This window comes from Odocoileus virginianus, chromosome 2, assembly GCF_023699985.2.
Source record: "Odocoileus virginianus isolate 20LAN1187 ecotype Illinois chromosome 2, Ovbor_1.2, whole genome shotgun sequence".
NCBI classification, from domain to species: Eukaryota; Metazoa; Chordata; class Mammalia; order Artiodactyla; family Cervidae; genus Odocoileus; species Odocoileus virginianus.
Window position 1 is genome coordinate 34,516,262 of NC_069675.1, and position 12,864 is coordinate 34,529,125.

Consider the following 12,864-nt stretch of genomic DNA (forward strand, 5'->3'; position numbering starts at 1 on the left):
TCTATTTTAATAACATCAAGAAAGCACCCAACAATTTATCTCAGCCAAGAGAAAAACTATCTGGCAATTTAATCTCCCAAATTCAACATTTTTTAATGTTAAGTTAACCTAGATACATATTTGACACTTTTTTTACTGACACAAACTTGTCTTAGAGTAAAAGAGACAATTGTTCATTCCAGAGACACTAATAAATATTTCTGATCAGAGAAAACTGTGACCTGTCCAAGATGAGGGTCAACCAAGAACACAAAATTTTTTCAAAAAATGATTTGTGAGTGGGGAGAAATTCTTGGTTTCAGATAAATGAGATTTTTTTCCTTTGTACTTTCTCATTTCTTTGTGGGTTTTTCCCTCCCCATTTAAAGAAACTGGAATTAGGAAGCCATCTCTTGCTATCTGTTTGCTTACTCTCACTGACAGTTTTTCTTTTCTAATTTACATTTATAAGAAACAGCATTTTCTGAAGATTACTCATGCTGAGATGACCAGCAGCGAGCCTACTGAGATCCTATAGGATGCTAAATGAGTCAAAGGGACCAAGGAGGAATGAAATGAGTGCTCTTAATTTAAGCAGGTCAAAGCTACTGCATCGTGCACTCACCTGACATTTTTTCTCTTCTCTGAACACTCACATGCCTGCAATGCATTTAAGGCACTTTTCTTTCCTGCCAGATCTGTAAGGGGAAAGATTCCCTTCTTCCCAAGGTGTCAAGCTTCATTGTTATTGATGGCTACAAACCTGCAATTACTTGATGAAGCTAATGGGTAAAAGCACTTAAAAAGCTATGTTTTGTGGTTCCAATGTCATAGTTGATGTAAAACAAACCAGACCCAACACAGCCTGACAAGCTTTCAGCCTATTATTATTGGGGGCTTATTTAAATTACAGATTTGATTAAATTTATAATTTAACCATTGTACTTAGCATGCTTTCCTTTAAAAACTAACCCCAAAGTGAAAGTGAAAGTCACTCAGTCATGTCTGACTCTGCAACCTCATGGATTATACAGTCCATGGAATTCTTCAGGCCAGAATACTGGAGTGGATAGCCTTTCCCTTCTCCTGGGGATCTTCCCAATTCAGGGATCAAAGCCAGCTATCCCACATAGTAGGTGGATTCTTTACCAGCTGAGCCACAAAGGAAGCCCAAAAGAGAGGCTTAAAATTTTCCTACCTCCAAGCTATAAGATGAGAAAAATGTCAAGTGGCTTGGATGGTCAGAGGGAAGGGTTAGAGTGTACTTAGAATTAGTTCAATTCAGTTCAGTCGCTCAGTTGTGTCCAGCTCTTGGAGACCCCATGGACTGCAGCACGCCAGGCTTCCCTGTCCATCACCAACTCCCGGAGCCTACTCAAACTCAAATCCGTCATGTCAGTGATGCGATCCAACCATCTCATCCTCTGTTGTCCCCTTCTCCTCCCGCCTTCAATCTTTCCCAGCATTAGGGCCTTTTCCAATGAGTGGGTTCTTTGCATCAGGTGGCCAAATTATTGGAGCTTCAGCTTCAGCATCAGTCTTTCCAATGAATATTCAGGACTGATTTCCTTTAGGATTGACTGATTTGATTTCCTTGCAGCCCAAGGGACTTTCAAGAGCCCTCCACAAAACCACAGTTGTTAGAATAGTACTAACACTAAGTAGTACTTAGAATAGTAAACTTAAATACAAATCTAATTTCACAGCTAACTACTTTTTACTGCTTTGTCAATGGATATAACATACATATTCATCCTTTTTTTTAAACTCCCCTATTAATTCTGCATTTGCATTGGAAAAAGAGCAGTATAAAAAAAAAAAAGTCCCCCATGTCATTCTCCCTTACTTATCCCTTCTTGATCAGATAAGCTCTTAACAAAGCATGAAGTGATTGCATTAAATTTTAATGTTTTAGCTCAAGTGTAAGGACACCACTTCAGATGTCTTCCTTTGGAAAAGAGCAGTATCACCTTGAAAGGCCAGCAACATATAAATATTCCTAGGACAAATCAGTTATGTTTTAGACCATTCAAAATGGCACCATAAAGTGATAACTGATGACACACGCACAGAGATATTTTATTGCAACTAATGTGAAGGCATCTTGCAAGAAAATTAACCCCAGCATAGGTGTAGTGCAGAATGAATTTGTTTCTTCATCTATTCACACAACAGTCACTGAGCACTGACCCAAGGCCAGACGTGGCACAGAGGACTAGGGACACAGAAGCAAGGCCTCGGTGTTGAGCAGGAAAGATGAGTATGCACACAGTAATTACAAGAGACTCTAGTAAGGTCCTGTAAGAAGACTCTTTGCTCAAGAATCCCAGAGAAACAAGACTCTGTAGCTCTGCCTGGTTGGGAAGTGGCAGAGAGGTTATAAAAGACTTGAAACAGGAGATGGTTTTGATGTGGATATTTAAGGATAAATTATTTACAGAATTAATTGGCCAGGGAAGGACATTCCAAGGAAAAGCCACATGCTAGGCCCAGAAGAGGCCCAGGAGAGGGGAAAGTGCAAAGTGTAGCACTGCATGGCTGTGGTATCTAGAGAGAAGTAAGAAAGGAAGCAAGAGGCGGTGTGGGTAGAACCATGAAGGCTATGAGTCAAGCTAAGTGGTCTGGGCTTCATCTTCTGAGCTAAAGGACATAATCTGGTGACTCCCAGACATTATTTCTTTTTTTAAAAATCCACACACTGTTTGTTTTTGAAAACATTGAGCCAATACTTAAAATTGAGGAATTCTGCACCCTCCCAAAAAATAAAATATCTGAAGCTTTTTTTTTTTAATATAGAACTTCCGGTGACAATAAGCCTGTATTCCCACATGGATTTAATCAGCTAGATATGAGTAGTAGAGCAGTTTCCCTACACAGGGCGTTCACTTTTCAGTTGGCCACAGTCTCTGAAATTCTCCTGGGTCTTTCTAGTACCAGGATGAGTCTCAGCTGCCATTTATCATTGAGCTTGACCTTGTTTTCCTTGCAGCAGAGAGAAATGCTTCTCTGAACCCACGTGTCTATCACAGACAAGAGAACAAGAAATCTGGGGGAGACTCACAACAGTCTACTTTGTTCATTCACGGTAACTACCTAGCTTCCAAAGTTTATCTACTTAGATTATCTACTTAGTTTATCTACTAGACAGAAAGAGTCAACAGCTAATAAGATGGTATAATAATAATACTTTGTAATATTAGTAATGATAGTAAGTTGTAGGGTTAGGAATGGCTTAGGAGTATTATTAACTGCTATTTGACTAGAAGACTCAGGATACCTGAATTCTATCTTAGATTCTCTCCCCTGAGATGTTCTTGATGGAAATAAACTCCATGAGACAAGAGAATATGACCCATTTGATTAGTATGAGGGAAAGTTGTGCTCCTCATTCCACTGCACAGATTTTCATGAAACTGGGCTAAAACACACGGTTTAGACTTAACACAGGCAGGCCTTTCCTGGTCTCTTCTAAAAGGCAGAGCTCAAGTGATACTGCCAGCCCGATAGAGTCTTCAGAGGAAGAGAAAGAGTAAGGTGGCCATGCCCAAACAAGGAAGGCAGCTTCCTACTCAGCTCACCACTCCGCTCAGGACACAGGACCAGAGAGCATAATGGCAGGCATGGTCCTAGCTGTTGATAATGTGAGCTAATCCACGTGCAGGAATTTGAGCATTCCTCTGCCAGATCCTTCATAAAGGCTTCCCTGGTTATAGTATAAACAAGTTGGTTTGGGAAGGTGTCAGGAAGCATTTAACAAGAGGCTTCCTGTGTGCTGTTTTGGATCTGTCAGAAACCCTCTGGCCCTTATTAATTCCTGAATATTCAGGAATTTTAATTCTGGAATTTTAATCTTTATCTTTGCTGAGAATAACTACCTTATATACGTCCACACCTTGTTGATTAAAACACATTTGCTCCATCAGAGCTTGGGTCTGTCTGTCTTTCTTTCTATTCTTTCTGTCTTTCTCTCTCTCTCTATTTCTGGCTAATTCCCTGGAGCGCCGAGGCCCACTGAGCTCACTTTCTTGCCTGGGCTTCTGAGACCCTCTCGAGAAGGCGCACTGTGCCTTCACCCACTCGAGAGGGCGCCCGGTGCCTACATGCAGCAGCGCGAGCCCTAAGAATAGGACTCTATTGGCTTTCCACGTAAACCAGGGGACATCAGCCTCTTTCTCTCTCTTACTTTCTTATGGTCGACTCCGGACCACCAGGTTCCGGTCCATTAAAGGACCAACAGAAAGGGTGACAAGAACATCAGTGAGTAAGCAAAAGCAAATGTCTGTGCAGAAAATGGCACCCAGCATCAAGATGAAATGGAGATAATGTGTGTTTAACAAATGATGTAAATATAACAGTGGGACCCCAAACCCAGCGCTGTCTCCCCATTACACCTCCTCTGGAGTGCAGGGGTTACCTCAGCTCAAGGTCAGTGCCCAGACTATGAAACAGAAACGCCAGCCAGACAAGGCAAAACGGTTCCCTGTGGGGATTATCACTCCTTAGTGAAACCAGACTTGGCAGAGGTCTTGGGGAGCCCACCGGGGAGGTGAGAGCTGGGCAGGACACAGTTTAAGGACAAGAAACACACACTGTTGTTGGGGAAAGTTCTGTACTGCCTCTTGGTCATGACAGGGAGAAGAGGCAGGCCCACCTTCGCGAGCTGACTGCAGCCCACACAGAGAATCAGTTAACAGAGGCCAGGCTGCACGTGTTCCCTGAGGGAGAGGAGACTCTAGTCAAACTCAATATTGAGTTTGAATCTGGCACAATTTCCCTGAAACATGTGGCCAGAGGAGAACAAACACAATTGGCCCAGGGCCATTGGGAATGACAGTGACAAGACTTAACTACCTAAATGCCCATCACAGTAAGGAGAGTGCTCAGCCATCAGCAGCAGAAAATCCCGCTTTTTGGTGGCCTGAACAGCGAGAGTTTATTTGCCTCCCATCACAGGAAGTCCAGCACAGGCGGTCCTGGGGCGACGCAGTGACTGGATCAAGCTGCTGGAAATGCCAGCTCTGTTTTCCCTCCTCCGCACTCCAGTCCTTGGCTTTACCTTCATGCTTGTCACTTCTTAGTTGCCGGCAAGAGCTTCTGGCTCCCACTTCCTCCTGGGGCTCAGATTTACATTCGAAGCAGAAGGGAGTCTACAGAGGAGGGAGAATAGAACAGCTTCTCAAAAACAAGCAGAGACAAGAGGCACCTCCAGCAAAGGCTTTCATCCTCCCAGATCTACCGAATACTCAGCGACTAGATTCCTATTCATGCACTTCTGACAACAGCCAGTATCCTAATTGTTACTCTTTAGTCATTTCAGTCATGCCCGACCCTTTGCGACCCCATGGTCTGTAGCCTGCCAGGCTCCTCTGTCCATGGGATTCTTCAGGCAAGAATACTGGCATGGGTTGCGATTTCCTTCTCCAGGGGATCTTTCCGACCCAGGGATTGAACCCATGAATTCTGCATTGGCAGGTGGATACTTTACCAGTGAGTCATCAGAGAAGACCATCCTTATAATAAATGTGACCAATTTTCTTTTATCTTTATTATATTGGCTCAAGTTCACTTCTGTCACTTGCAAAAAGAATAGTCCGATCAAATGTATTTATGAGGTCAGGTTCACCTTAGTCATACAGATATCTCAGAGTTTATGTGGCCTTTCAACTTTATGTTGGAGATCTGTTTCTAAACATTATGTTTAATGGCTTATGCAATAATAATAGGGATGGTAGCCACTATTTATTGAGCACATGATACACTGCAGGCACTGTTTGAGGCATTTTATGCTCATTCTTAACATCCTCACATCCTGACAAGTGTCCTTGTACATAAAGGTATTGATGCTCAGAGAAGTAACTTTCCTGAGCCTGTTCAGCTAGTAATGATCCAAGGATAGGCCGATCCCTGTCTCCAGAGCTCAATCCACTAGGATGTGGTTTTTTGAAGTTATGATCTGAGGGTTTTCTGGATTAAATATACACTGGGTATTGCTAAATATTCAAATTCCTGAATCCCTTTTTTAAACAGACTGATTTAAACTTTCTGGGGTTGGGACTGGAGGTTAGAATTCAGGAATCTAGTTTAGACAAATTTCTTGCCTAACTCTTCTCCAGGCTGTTAGTTTAAAACCATGGGAGCTTCCCAGTGAAATCTGGAACTGTGTCCCATACACAGAGGGCAGGGAGAGACCATGAAAAGAGACCCTAGACCACTCCAGGTTGGTAGGTGGCAGTTTTAATAAGCAAAGGAACACACATGCAAGGTTTGTCTTGGGTGGCCACAAGACTAGGAATCTCTGTATCTTTCTCTCCTTTTAAAAAACTGAAATGTAGCTGATGTACAATATTATATAAGTTACAGGTGAACAATACAGTGATTCACAATTTTTTTAAATTTAGTTTTTTATACATATAAATTTTATATATCTTTAAAAATTTTTTAATTTAAATTTTAAATTTTATATATAAATTTTTTTCTATTTATAGTTATTATAAAATACTGGCTATATCTCCTGTGTTGTGCAATATATCCTTGATGCTTATTTTGTACATGATTGCTTGTACCTCTTAATCCCCTACCTCTTGCCTCTACCAACTTCCCTTTCCCTATTGGTAACCAATAGTTTGTTCTCTATATCTGTGAGTCAGCTTCTTTTTTGTTATATTCACTAGTTTGTTGTATTGTTAAGATTCCATATATAAGTGATATCATATAGTATTTGTATTTCTCTAATGTATTTCACTTAGCATAATGCCTTCTATGTTGCTGCAATTGGCAGAATTTCATTCTTTTTATGGCTTAGTAGTATTCCATTGTCTGCCTGATAAGGCAGGAAACATGGGTTCGATCCCTGGGTTGGGAAGATACACCAGAGAAGGAAATGGCCACCCACTCCAGTATTCTCACCTGGAAAACCCTATGGACAGAGGAGCGTGGCAGGCTACAGTCCATGGGGTCACAAAAGAGTCAGACAGGACTAGCAACTGAGCACACACACAGTATTCCATTGTATATATTGACATATACACCTCATCTTTTTTATCCATTCATCTGTTGATGGACACTTAGGTTGCTTCCATGTTTTGGCCATTGTAAAGAAAGCTGTTATAAACATTGGGGCACACTTATCTTTTTGAACTAGCATTTTTGTTTCTTTCAGATATATATCCAGGAGTAGAATTTCTAGGTCAGGTGGTAGTTCTAATTTTAGCTTTTTGAGAAACCTCTGGACTGTTTTCCACAGTGGCTATACCAATGTACCTTCCCACCAACAGTACACTAGGGTTCCCTTCCTCTATATCCTCCCCAATATTTGTTATTTATATTCTTTTTGATGAAAGCCACTCTGACAGATGTGAGGTGAAATCTCATTGTGGTTTTGATCTGCATTTCCCTGATGATTATCAATGCTGAGCATCTTTTAATGTGCCTGTTGGCCACCCGAATTTCCCCTTTGGAAAAAATGTCTATTCAGCTTTTCTGAACACTTTTTAATCAGAAATGTTTCTTTTTGCTTTTGCTTTTTTTGATGTTGAGTTGTATGAACCGTTTATATATGTTGGATATTAACCCCTTATCAGTCATATTATTTGCAAATATTTTCTACAATTCAGTAGGTTGTCTCAATGGCTTCCTTTGCAGTGCAAAAGCTTTTAAGTTTAATCAGGTCCCATTTGCTTATTTCTGTTTTTATCTTCTTTGCTTTAGGAGACAGAATCTTAGAAGAATGTATAGAGGCCTTAATTGAGTTTAGTCATGTATACCATCCAGATGGTCTCAACACCACATTACTCTCTGAAGGTTGCATCCCTGCAATCACTCCAGCTATGAAAATGGTGGGCAGAATATATATTCCGAGAAGGAGGGAGTGAGGAATCTCCAGTTGCCTGGGTCCAGCTCACAGATCAACCAACAGGTAGTCATGCCCTCCTGATAGAGGACCAAAACAGGCTAGAGCCTGGAAGGCACAGCTTCTCCTCTCAGAAGTTGTCCTGTGTTTAGTATGGTTAGCTTACCTGTGGCTAATGCCAAGGGCATTTTTTACTGGAGTCAGGAGTAGTGTAAGGACAAAAACCTTTTTAATATGAGGCCTAGTTCTTCCTGTAGAAAATAATAGAAGAGAATCTCCTACCTCCTTTTTCTTAGAACACTGACTTTAGAAAATGTATAATCGTTAAGTACTTTCTCCTTCCCTGGTGGTTCAGATGGTAAAAGCGTCTGCCTGCAATGCAGGAGACCTGGGTTTAATCCCTGGGTCAGGAAGATCCCCTGGATAAGGAAATGGCAACCCCCTCCAACATCTTGCCTGGAAAATTCCGTGGATGGAGGAGCCTGGTGCCTACAGCCCATGGGGTCGCAAAGAGTCAGACAAGACTGAGTAACTTCACTTTCACTTTCTCCTTCTGAGATGTATATAAGTCCTTCTGAAAATGAGATAGGCCATCTGTCAGCTCTGGGGCCCAGAAATGTCTTTCTCAAAGCACCTGGGAGCCATCCCTTTGAAAGGCAAATATCTCGGGAGGTAGCACCCCTCCCTCCCAGTTTCTGTGGGAAGGTCTGAGCCTCACCTCATTGGGGTGGGGTGGGGGGAGCAGAAAAGGAGGGCTTCTCCAATCTGCAAAGCTACTTCCTGTCATAAAGACATGAGGCCTGTTTTCTTCTGGATCAAGCCAAGATGCTAACACAGACGGTTGCCCCAGTTACCAGATAAAGTTGGGATGAACTATTTGTGGCAGCTGGCTCCATCAAGTCCTCTTCCTTGATGACTAGCTATTGTCTGTCTCAGAACATGTATGGAGTGGGTAGTATCTGCTGGGTTATGTAAGAAGTGAGATGCCTTCCTGTCTTTGCAGTCTCTTAGTGGACTACCTGATATATACATCACATCCTGGCTTAATGCTTATTTAATAATAAAACTGTTTTATTTCTCTACTACTTTTGTGAAGAGGTTTTCTGGGTTGGGAGAAGATTTGGTTTTTAATTATATTGACCACCTGACCTGCCTCTTGAGAAACCTGTATGCAGGTCAGGAAGCATCAGTTAGAATTGGACATGGAACAACAGACTGGTTCCAAATAGGATAAGGAGTACATCAAGGCTGTATATTGTCACCCTGCTTATTTAACTTATATGCAGAGTACATCATGAGAAACACTGGGCTAGATGAAGCACAAGCTGGAATCAAGATTGCTGGGAGAAATACCAGTAACCTCAGATACACAGATGACACCACCCTTATGGCAGAAAGCAAAGAAGAATTAGAGTCTCTTGATGAAAGTGAAAGAGGAGAGTGAAAAAGTTGGCTTAAAGCTCAACATTCAGAAAACTAAGATCATGGCATCTGCTCCCATCACTTCATGGCAAATAGATGGGGAAATAATGGAAACAGAGATTTTATTTTGGGGGGCTCCAAAATCACTGCAGATGGTGACTGCAGCCATGAGATTAAAAAACGCTTACTCCTTAGAAAGAAAGTTATGACCAACCCAGACAGCATATTAAAAAGCAGAGACATTACTTTGCCAAGAAAGGTCCATCTAGTCAAGACTATGGTTTTTCCAGTAGTCATGTGTGGATGTGAGAGTTGGACTATAAAGAAAGCTGAGTGCTGAAGAATTGATGCTTTTGAACTGTGGAGCTGGAGAAGACTCTTAAGAGTCCCTTGGACTGCAAGGAGATCCAACCAGTCCATCCTAAAGGAGATCAGTCCTGAGTGTTTATTGGAAGGACTGATGTTGAAGCTGAAACTCCAATACTTTGGCCACCTGATAAGAGCTGACTCATCTGAAAAGACCCTGATGTTGGGAAAGATTGAGGGCAGGAGGAGCAGGGGATGACAGAGGATGAGATGGTTGGATAGTATCACCGACTCAATGGACATGAGTTTGGGTAAACTCCAGGAGTTGGTGATGGACAGGGAGGCCTGCCATGCTGCAGTCCACGGGATCATGAAGAGTCGGACACGACTGAGCAACTGAACTGAACTGAACAGTACTAAACAGTAGCAATATTCTTACTCTATAAGATAAAATAAAAATTATTTTGATTCTTCCTAAATCAGTTCAGTAGAATATATTCCTGAGAAAATGTTATTATTCATGACCATATTAAGAGTAAAGGTAGCAAGCTCAAACACAAGAGGTATAGGTTATCTTAAGCCTCATCTCATACTTGCTGCATGTTCTCCCTTACAATGAAGATAAATAACCCCAAAAAGACCACCTCAGTTTGGTCATCTATGAGCTGGGATGCCACAGTGACAAAACCACATGGCAGGCTTAAGGCACTTCCTCACAGAAGGTTCCTGTGAAAGTGATTATCCATGATAAGATCAAGTTAAAATGATTCTGGAAACCATACTTGTAAAACCTCATATCAGGAAATAACATAGAATAGAAATAAGATAATAGAGTCTAGAAAGGTTAAAACTGACAATTTCCACCCACAACATCCTTTCCCGCAAAGCCCCCATGGCAGACTATCCTATAAACACTGAACAGGCCCAAAGTCCCAGTATCATCACCTCAGGTGGTGGGTCAGGATTGACAAAGCTACCCAACAAGGAACTGGGGGATGCAGAGTAGGGGACACACAGGTTCCTGTGGAAAATAAGTCCATTCCATCAAGGATATAAACACTGGCTTTTTCTGGAATTACTGAAAGATGATTTCTTCCTTCTGCCATTCTAGGGTTTTCACCTGCAAGGCAGATAAGGAAAAAGTTAAAGGAATCTAAAGAAATGGGAATCAAGAAGCTACTAGGCAATGGAATAGGATAGAAAACTCAGAAATAAGCCAATGGAGGCAAGACTACACGATGCTGGGAAGACAGTCTCTTCAACAAATGGCATTGGGAAAACTGGACAGCCACATGTAAAAGAATGAAATTAGATCATCAATTAACTCCATAAAAAAATAAGCTCAAAATGGATTAAAGACCTAAATGTTAGATCAGACATTATAAAATTCTTAGAGGAAAACATAGGCAGAACATTCTCAGACATAAATCACAGAAAAAAATTTTTTAATCCATCTCCCAGAATAATGGAAATAAAAGCAAAAATAAACAAATGGGACCTACTTAAACTCAAAAGCTTTTGCACAGCAAAGGAAACAATAAACAAAACAAAAAGACAACCCACAGATTGGGAGAAAATATTTACAAATTATATGACTGATAAGGGATTAAACTCCAAAATTTATAAACAACTTATGACACTTAATAGCATCAAAATAAACAACCCAATGGGCAGAAACAACCCAACAACTCAATGGGCAGAAGACCTGATAGACAATTCTCTAAAGGGGACATACAGATGGCCAATAGGCACTTGAAAAAATGTTCAAAATCTCTAGCTATTAAAGAAATGCAAATCAAAACTACAATGAGATATCACCTCATACCGATCATAATGGCTATCATCAAAAAATCCACAAACAAATTCTGGAGAAGATGTGGAGAGAAGGGAACCCTCCTGCTCTGTTCGTGGGAATGTAAATTGACACAGCCACTATGGAGAACAGTATGGACGTTCCTTAAACTAAAAATAGAGCTACCATAGGACCCTGCAATCCCACTCCTGGGCATATATCCAGAGAAAAACATGGCGCAAAAGGATACATGCATCTGAATGTTCATTGCAGCACTGTTCACAATGGCCAAGACATGGAAACAGCCTAAATGTCCATCGACAGAGGGATAGATAAAGAAGATGTGTGGGGGGGGGGGCGGGTATTACTCAGTCATTAAAGAGAATGAAATAAGGCCATTTTCAGCAACATGGATGGACCTAGAGAGTGTCATACTGACTGAAGTAAGTCAGAAAGAGAAGGAGAAATATCATTTGACATCTCTTATATGTGGAATTTAAAAAGAAATGATAAAAAATGAACTTACAAAACAGAAAGAGACTCACAGACTTAGAAAACAAACTCATGGTTGCTGGGGGAAGGGATAGTTAAGAACTTCAGGAAGGTCATGTACACACTGTTATATTTAAAATGGATAACCAACAAAAACCTATTGTGTGGCATATGAACTCTGTTCAGTATTATGTGCCATCCAGGATGGGACGAATGTGTTTCTATCCTGAAAAGAAGTGTGTCTCAGTTACATGTATATGTATGGATACATGTATTATATGTATGACTGAGTCCCTTTACTCTTCACCTGAAACTATCACAACATTGTTCATTAGCTATACCCCAATACAAAATGTCTTTGGTTTTAAAGAAAATAAAGAATAAAAATTTTTTTAAAAGAAAAAAAAGAAAGATACTAGGGTTTTATGTTTGCAGTTTTGTTTTTGTCTTTTTTGCCTTTTGGTCATTTTGTTTCTATTATTCTCCTCGTGGTAAGTTTAAAATGTTTACCTTTATAAGCAAATTATGAAGGAAGGAAGAAAACAGCACCAACCTCATTTTTTCATTTAAAATTACCTGCAGCCAAAAGTAATGCTTAAATTCTGTGTTTCTTAGTGCTTTCTATTAAATGTATAAAAGACATAACAATAATCAAAGCTTCTTTACTAAAAAGCCTGAATTTGTGTTTTCACTCAATTGTGAGTTAGTTAAAGCATAAATCCTGAAAGAAAACTTCACCTATGCTTTTAAACACAGCGATGGACCACGTGCCTGGGGAATTCTCCCCAGTCTTTCAGTCATTTCTAGTAGAACACTCTAAGTCTGGGTCTTTGTCAATGAGGGTAAGGCTGACAGCTCATTGTAGATTTCCATTTAGATGAATGTGCTTCTATCCTGAGAAAAAGTGTACTGCCCCAGCTTCTGGCTAGTCCTCAACAGCTCACAACTGACTAAAGAGAGAAGCACAGTCAAACTGTCCGGCCGCTGCTCAGGACAACATCAGTAATGGGGCCACTCTGGACAT

At 40.8% G+C, this 12,864-nt stretch overlaps 1 protein-coding gene across 1 annotated transcript in view; it reads right to left on the bottom strand.

The window, feature by feature from the left end:
* Positions 1–1,867: 1,867 nt before the first annotated feature.
* The window catches only part of ASB3 (ankyrin repeat and SOCS box containing 3), a 234,162-nt gene continuing 223,165 nt past the window's right edge, over positions 1,868–12,864 (bottom strand). The window contains exon 15 of the transcript XR_011491912.1: positions 1,868–5,126. The gene's annotated coding sequence lies outside the window, so the exon portion shown is untranslated. The remainder of the gene's footprint in view (positions 5,127–12,864) is intronic.